At 38.6% G+C, this 8,588-nt stretch overlaps 1 pseudogene; it reads left to right on the top strand.

Annotated features, from left to right (window-relative positions):
* The first annotated feature begins 4,222 nt into the window (after positions 1-4,222).
* On the top strand, positions 4,223-4,696 carry LOC100594028 (annotated as a pseudogene).
* The last annotated feature ends 3,892 nt before the right edge of the window (positions 4,697-8,588 follow it).

Genomic DNA, 8,588 nt, shown 5'->3' with positions numbered 1-8,588 from the left:
CATTATATTTATCTCTAAACTCTCTGCTATTTCTTTCATATCCTCTACATCCAGCTTGCTCTCTGAAACCAAAAGGTAGTGTCTAGTTTGGGCACCAACCCTCACCTTTAGAGTATTCTGCTGAGCTGTCTGGACATTACATAATTACTCTTTAATCCTCCATCACTAGACCCTTTGATAGGCAGTCTAAGAATATTTCATGCCCCTTTAACCCTCCTAATTTCCAGTATGCATTCTGCCTTCCATCCAGCTTTATCTGCTCAAACTTTGCCTAGTTTTTCCATCACTAAGTATCTAGGTCTATGACTTTATACAATCAGTCAACTACTGTTATTTATTGAGGGCTTGTAAGTCTGAGTGGTGAGTGATAAAAGAGAGGTTTCATCCTGGGAACTTAAAGGAATCACAGCTCTACCTCTTCTCTTTTGTCCCAGGCCTCCCCTGTTTCTGTGAAGGTCAAGTAGTGCTCTTCCTAACCCCACCCAGTTTCCCAGCAAAACCTTCATGTATTCTGTAAGCCAGAAATAACAAATACCAAACTTGTACCTACTATAGATGCTTATTTAAGACCATCATGTTCTCTTACTATAATATTGTGTCCTTATGCGGTGGTGGTGGTGGTGGATGTGTGTGTCCATGTCATCTGTTTTTTATTGTGATTTACTGAAGGGCAAGGATTGCATCTGCTTAAATTGCTTTATATGGAGTCAGGGAAACCACATCTATGGTTATTTACATGAGACTAGAAGTTCTCATAGAATTTGACATCAGGTGAATTAGTAAGATGTCTCAATTGAGTCCTTGCCCTTTCTAAAAGAGAGGTCGAAGTTTAACACAACAACACTGTTTGCAGGTGATAGATCTGAGGGCAGAGTACTTGTACACTCTTCTCTGTGATGTGATTCCTGTAGCCAAAGGAAAGCACCTGAATTCATTTCTCTCCTTCCCAATCTTCATTATTCAAGATTTAGGAATCTTGAATAAGCGAATGAAGGTTAAATCTTACTGGATCTATCTGTAGCCTTCCCACACAACTTTCTCTCCCAACTGTATTATCGATTTCTCCCTATTGGCTCTTTTTCATTGTCATTTAATTTTCAAGTCTCTTCCATAAAACAAAGAAACAAAAACGTTCTCTTGCTCATACACATTTACACCTAGTTTCTCATAGATCTCTTGCTTTCTTTTCACAGCCAAGCTTCTAGAAACTTGCCAACATTTGATGACTTAATTTCTTCACCATCTACTCACTCCTCAACCTACTGCAATATCACCTTTGCCTCCACAACTCTGGAAACAGGTACCAATGACTTCTTTCTTGTTAATCTATGAGTTCTTGCTTGTTAGCTGGAATGGACACTTTTCAGTCACTTTCCTACATGATTTCTATGGCAGTTCACACCACCAGCTGTTTCATCCTCTTTCAAAAGCTCTACCTTTCCACCATACCCATGGTACTGCACGGTCTGATTTTCCTTCTCCCTCCCTTCATGCTACTTCTCAGGTGCTCCTACGTGCTGTTCTTTCTTTGTGTTCTGATGTTCACATTCTCAGGGCTCTGTCCTTGTCCATTTCCTCTTCTCATTCTGCAGTCTCTTTGGATGACTCCTCTCGTTCTTGTGGCTTCAGTTACACATCTGTTACTTTAATACGGATTTTCCTCTTTTGCTTCAGGGTCATATATCAAACTTATAATGGAAATATCCACTTGGAAGCTCCAAAATTATCTCAAATTCCCAACTATCTTTTTTCCTGTATTCTTTGTCCATTTGGTCAAGCTAGAAGTATGGTTGTCATCCTAATCACCTACCTGTTCCTTAACCCTACCTGCTCAATGTAGGCCTGTCCATTTCTGTCAACTCTACACCCCTCAATCTTACTACTATCTGTAACACAACTGCTATTATCTTATTTGAGGCCACCATTGCCTCATCTGAGTTAATACAAGAGCCTCTTTATTGTCTTCCCTTCAATCCATTTTTCGCACTGTGGCCAGAGCAAACTTTCTAAAATACCACTAATATATTTTAAACTTCTGCTTAAAGTCTTCCATGACTGGGATACACTCAGGATACAATATCAGTTTCTCAGAGTTTCCTAGAAAGCCCTTCATGATCTGACTCTTACATATGATTCCAGGCCCACCCCTTTTACATCTGTCCCTCACAGTAAGCTCAGTCATTTAAAAATATTTCACTCTCTTCTTCGCACCTCACATCTTTTTCTCAGGGTCTCTGCACATTCTACCTTTGTCTGTCTAACTCTGGTCTGTCCTTCAGGACTCAGTTCTGAAGTCATGTCCTGCAGGAAGCCTGCCCCTATTCCCATCTCAACCATGGCTGGATCTACCTCTCCATACGTTTCCATAGCACCCCTGTGGTGGTGCCGAACTTTCTTTACTGTGGCTGGTTGCCTCTCTCTCATACCCTCTAGATTATGAGTTGCTGAGAATAGGAACAATCTTTTATCTGTCATTATATCTCCAGCCACAGTGCCTGAAGTATCTCCACACAGTGCCTGAAGTAGGGCATGTATTCAATAAATATTCTTGAAATAATGCCTAATAAATAATGAATAGAGGACCATCTAATCCAGTGTTTCTGAACCATTGTTTTCATTATTGTTCTGCTAAAGAACAAAATTTAATTTAATTTAAAGTCTCCTTATGGAGAGAAATTAAATACCAACGAGTGGACAACTCCTTTGCAGATGAGTTGGTAGAGCTCAGCAGAGCCCAGAGCAACAGGGTACATTACTTGGAGACCTCAAAGGTCTTGCCAAGAGCTAGTAGAGCAGACAGAGGCACTGAAAGCCTTAACTTTATGGCAGGCTTTGGCCAGTAAACCAAAACACATGTGCTTTGAAATGGTTATCTTCCTAATATCATGAGAAAAAAATAGCAAATTTAAGTTATTTTTGTTGCACTCTGATTTGCTATTCATTTGGTTTTTCTGTACAAATTCATTATTGTTTCTAGATTTTTGTATGACATGATGATAAACAATGAAATTGGCTTATAGTCTCAAAAAAAAGGAATAAGATTTTATTGGATAGAGTTGAGCTTTGAAGGGCTATAAACAATTGTAATATCTAAGATTTTTTTGTACTCCTAAGAACCATTCCCCAATGGGACAATATTATTTTCTTTGAGAATGTAGGTCTATCAGTATTGCTTTTTGCTCTGAGAGATTGAATAAGAAGCTCGTGGCTCATCTGTAGGAACAACATTGATAGCCATTATAGAATGTGTTTTCTGAATAGGTTTGTGGCCAATGAAATTAAAGGCCTATTTTAAAATGTGTAAAATTTTTTAAACCTCTTTTTCCTGCCAGATTTATACTCAAGGTATCTTAGTCAGTTTAGGCTGTGATAGCAGAATTCCATAGACTGGGTGGTTTAAACAACACACATTTATTTCTCAGAGTTCTGGAAGCTGGGAAATCTAAGAGTAAGGAGATGGCAGATCTGTGTCTGGTGAGGGCCCTCCTCCTGGTTTGCAAGTGGCTGCCTTCTTCCTGTATCCTCACATGGTGAGAAATGGATCTCTTCTCTCTTCCTACTTTTATGAGGGCATTAATCCCATCATGAGGCCCCATCCCGTGACCTAGCCTAATTCTAATCAACTCCCAAAGACTCCACCTCCAAATACCATTACATTGGAGATTAGGATTTCAACATATGGATTTTGGTGGGGACACGGCATTCAGTCCAGAGCAAGGGGCTCACTCTCATTTGACTCAAACTGAACCGCTTAACAAAACAGGATGAATGACTCTAAATCAACTGAAAAGAGAAATGTTATTTTAATCATACACAATATTCATCTAAACAAGCTACAAGGTTTCTACCTAAAATTAGCCTTCAGGGAGGAGGGATTTGCCTTGCAAATTGTCTCACATATTATGGGATACTTGTTGACTTCCTTCATATTGAACAATTAGTTTAGGCCAAACTCTAGATTCTGATCTATTGCTTTATCTCTTTCAACCACTATACAAGCATAAGCGGTAGTATCTCTTGTTTTTCACACTCTTTAGTAAATGGTGTACCTAAAATTGCCAAAACAAAAGGCTAATCAAATACGTCTGTGATTTTACCAGTGATAAATGTGGCATTAAAATTTTTTTTCGGCTTTTCGTCTTCAGCTCTCCTTCTTCTCAGAAACCCCTGGGTTCTTCACAGATTTTCGCACATCCAGACGCTGAGCCACCCCGCACCTAGGATGCTAGGTGGAAGCCGAAGCCGCACCTCCCACATGGCCCCTCTGGCCAGCCGGGCACCTCAGATGAGAACTGCACACCGGCCCGCAGCAGCAGCTCCACCGCCAGCAGCAGCACCCTCTCTGCAGTTGGCTCTCCTGCTGCTGTGCCCCGGCAGCCAGGTCTGATGCCCAGATGGCAACCATGGCAGTTGGCATGGCTGTGGGCTCTGCTGTGGGGCACACATTAGGTCATGCCGTCACTGGAGGCTTCCATGGAGGAAGTAATGCTGAGCCTGCAAGGCCCGACATCACTTAACAGGAGCCTCAGGGAACCAAGCCGGCACAGGGGCAGGCTTACTTATATGAGATAAACCATTTTTGGAATATGCCCAGAACCTGAGTGACATAAATCTCTGTAAGAGTTTCAATGAGGTGCTGAAACAGTGCAGACTTGCAGATGAATTGGCCAAAGAAGTGGAAAATTGGCTGTTATGACCAAGTTAGTTTAGTATAAAATATAATTGGTAGTGAAGATATAAAGTGTAAAACCATCAGTTAAACCCCTTCTGTGTCATTCATAGCTTCCTTGCTTCAGAATTGAAATAGAAGAGAGTGTTCTTACTTTGCAGAATTTCATTAAGATGGGGTATACTTTGGGGCTGGGCAAAGGTTTGTGTGGCCTCCTTCTACCAGCTATTATGATTTTATTCTTTGTGAGTTAATTAGAATAAAGTGATTTTCTTCCAAAATTTTTGTTCCTGGAAACATCTTGTCATAATAATCCGAGCATGTGCATTCTCAAAGTTTTTAATGTTTTCATCAAACTCCTTCACACTATTGTCGTTGTTGTTGTTGTTTGAGATGAAGTCTCACTCTGTCACCCCAGGCTGAAATGCAATGGCATGACATCGGCTCACTGCAACCTCCGCCTCCCGGGTTCAAGCAAGTCTCCCACCTTAGCCTCCTGAGTAGCTGGGACTACAGGTGCATGCTACCATGTCTGGCTAATTTTTTGTATTTTTTTAGTAGAGACGGGGTTTCACCATGTTGGCGAGGCTGGTCTTGAACTCCTGACCTCAAGTGGTTCACCCACCTCGGCCTTCCAAAGTGCTGGGATTACAGGCATGAGCCACTGCACCCGGCCTCACTAACTATGAAGTTAAAGAAGCAGTGCTTCACAGTTAGATGATTTCCAGGCTTAATTCTTATTCATTTATTCACTCAATACATATTTATTGAGTCTACCAGGTGTCATTACATACTTTGTTCTGGGCTCTGGGAATATAATAGTCACAAAATCCCTCCATATATTTTAGTAGGGAGACAGATGATATATACAATAAATAAGCAATTATATAATGCTTAGAGTGTGACAGAGTAATAAGTGAAAAGTTAAAAAAAGGTCAAAAAAATAATGGAGGAGGGTGTTCAAAATCATCTACATTTGCCTTCAAATGAATCTAAATTGCGGTAAACTCATTTGATTTCTTAAGCTTCTGTTTGAATCCCCTCCCTCCTAATAGAGAATTATTCTCTTTCTAGTGGAATATTTTAGTTATTTTTAAATATGATTAATCTTGAGCATTGAACAAAAAAATTAAATATATGTATTCTTGAAAATTTCTAGACACAAGTTGGCCAAGAATCTTTTGGAGTAATCTTCTTACTGAGAAAATGGACATTGCTATTTATTCACGAACATAGAGCAAGTGACAAAAGTAAGTGTATTGGCATGCTTAGACATACCAGCCTTCCAGTAAACATGGTGGATTTCTTCCCCATTCTATACCAGCCACAGTTAAGGAACAAACAAACAAACAAAAACCTTTTTCTACAAATGGACAGACTAGGGGATAATTTTGAACTTGCTCTTTATGTAACAATATTCTTTGACTCTCTGTATTTTCACCCAGAAACAAATTTTTACTTACTAGAGAGGTTTCATGGTATTAATTGATTATCCAGTAACTTTTAGAATAACCTGAATGTTTCATGAGTGTTCATTTTATAGCGTTAAAATGCCAATTTTTTAAATCAAATCAGCACATTCTTTGGTAAAGAACTGAGAAATCTGTTCTCAGAAATCATCGTTTCAGAGATTCCACAATTGACAAATATAGTCTTTTAGTTACTAGGTAGGTTATATTTTTGGTGTTCCCTAGGTTTTCCACTGCCTCGGACCTTCTGCAATGATGACAATAATAATAGTTTGTGATTCCACAAAAAACAAATCACTGCCAGTCTTCGGTTGTGGTCTTGTAATTTTCTACGATATGGCTCATTCTGTTGCATCAACCATAAAGGTTACAACATTCACTGGACCTCTGAGACCAGCTGGTCACTTAGTGGACATTTATTGAGAATTATAGTGATATTTTCTGCTTGAATGTGTTCAGTGTGGATTCTTAAGGATACCTCTGGCCTAGTGCATTCCAAGCAAGTTTCTCCCCCTTGAAAGAATAATCTCCTTAAGTATGTCTCATTTTCTTGTAGCTGATTTTTTTTTCTTGACTAGGCTTTCTCTGTCCTAAAAATGTCTACTTTTAGGGTTTTTTTTTCTTTTTTTATGTTGACATTCTCTAGTTACTTAATTGCTTTTTTTCTATTCCCAAATACCTCTCTGCATTGCTGTCATGGTATTGCACATATAAAAAGAACTTACTAAGTAAGAGACTGATGAAATGACTGCTTTCGTGTGCGTGTCCCTTTTTGCAGAGGATGAGGTCTTCCTACTATACCATAACTTGACTAGGGATATAATTTCTGTCCCCCTCCTAATTCCTATCCACCATTCTAAATATTAAAATATCAGTCATTTAGATTCAAAATTTTAAATACCCACAAAATTCATCTGTTCGAGGGATTTTGAAAGTCAAGATGGTTATCTATGCCTTTGTACTCTCCAGGCATGGCCATGTTCAGAGGCAAAGGATGTGACAAACGTCTGTCTTTGGTTTTAAAAACTGAAACTTTTTAAACAATTTATAATAAAATAAAATAGAATAAAGTAATGATGAGTTAAAGGATAGGCCAACATCAGAAATAAAATAAATTAGTTTAAGCAAGAAATGTAACAATCCTGGAAAACATGAACTTTTCTCACTGTCATCACCACCACCATCAAAAATGTTAAAATGCCTATTTTCACCTGATACCTGGCAGTCTTCCTTCTGGAAGAAAAATGACCTCTATATTTTAAAAAATATGTTTCAATTTTATATAGAAATACCTAAAAATCTAGAAGTAGTCATTCCTTGATAGAAATATTGGCTCAAATGTAATAGTCAAAATAGGCCAGATTTAGTCTTCCATGGTATAAGGAAAATCTTAAGTACAATTATAGGATGATGGACTGGAGAGTTCATTACAATTTCAAGTTTTGTGAAAAACACATGGAACTCATTTTTCTTTAAATGTGATGAGCTGGCATCAGGAGATGATGTCCTCTCTCGGTCATGTGGTTTTACATCAAGGGTGGGGGTCAAAGGATTTGCCTACAATTTCAGGCTGATTCAAAACCAGAGCCAAGTCCTCCTTGTAATTATGTTTTCCTGTAACAGCTCAAAAGCTCTGCTCCTTATTCAGATTCATACTTTATTAAGGTAAATTGGAAGAGTCTTTGCATCTGTTGGTGCTACTGTATCAAACAGTGAGAAGCTGCCACCCAAGACAAGCCAGAATTGGTCTTTGTGGTGGAATGAGTGTTGGACACCATGAAAAACAGAAGTTTTCCATGAATTTGGGTGTTTTAAAATTGGTAGTAGATACTGTTCAAGGCTAGAGAGGAAAGTCACAAAAGAATAGGTTATTCGACAACAACCAAATCTAAAAGACTTCAATGAAGGCAGCAGAATGGATCAAATGAGGCATTGGCTTGCATGGGGGCCACTATCCAGTTCAGGGGACCATGGAGAAGTTATAAGCACAGTATCAGTGATAGCTAGGGTAACAGATGTGAGCAAAGAAAGTGGCAGAAAAAGATGGACCTAATGGGGAAAGTAAATGCCTTACTGTGCCTAATCATAAGAAAGAAACTAAACACCTTACTCTGCCTAATCATAAGAAAGGCACAAGAAAATTCAGAACTTGCAGAACTTGACAAAGCTCTTCCATGGCACTAGTGGGAGGAAAAAATTGCTTCATTCATTTCCTAAAATAAAATTTATATTTGAGGAAAGAGGGCATTTGGTTAGCACAATATAGCCATTTGTTTCAAAATTTAAAGAAAGAATGATTGCAATTTTCTGAAACACATTCTTGCTAAGCTATAATATTCCATTGCTGCCTCTTCATTACTCTGCTTTCCATTTAAGTTACACTTGATATTACTATGTAATTTATAGCTAGATTTAATGTTGGCTGATTTGTCAATTGTCATTCACTTTAT

This window comes from Nomascus leucogenys, chromosome 9, assembly GCF_006542625.1.
Source record: "Nomascus leucogenys isolate Asia chromosome 9, Asia_NLE_v1, whole genome shotgun sequence".
Taxonomy (NCBI): Eukaryota; Metazoa; Chordata; class Mammalia; order Primates; family Hylobatidae; genus Nomascus; species Nomascus leucogenys.
The sequence above is the reverse complement of the archived record's forward strand: the minus strand, read 5'-3'. Positions and strand labels throughout refer to the sequence as shown.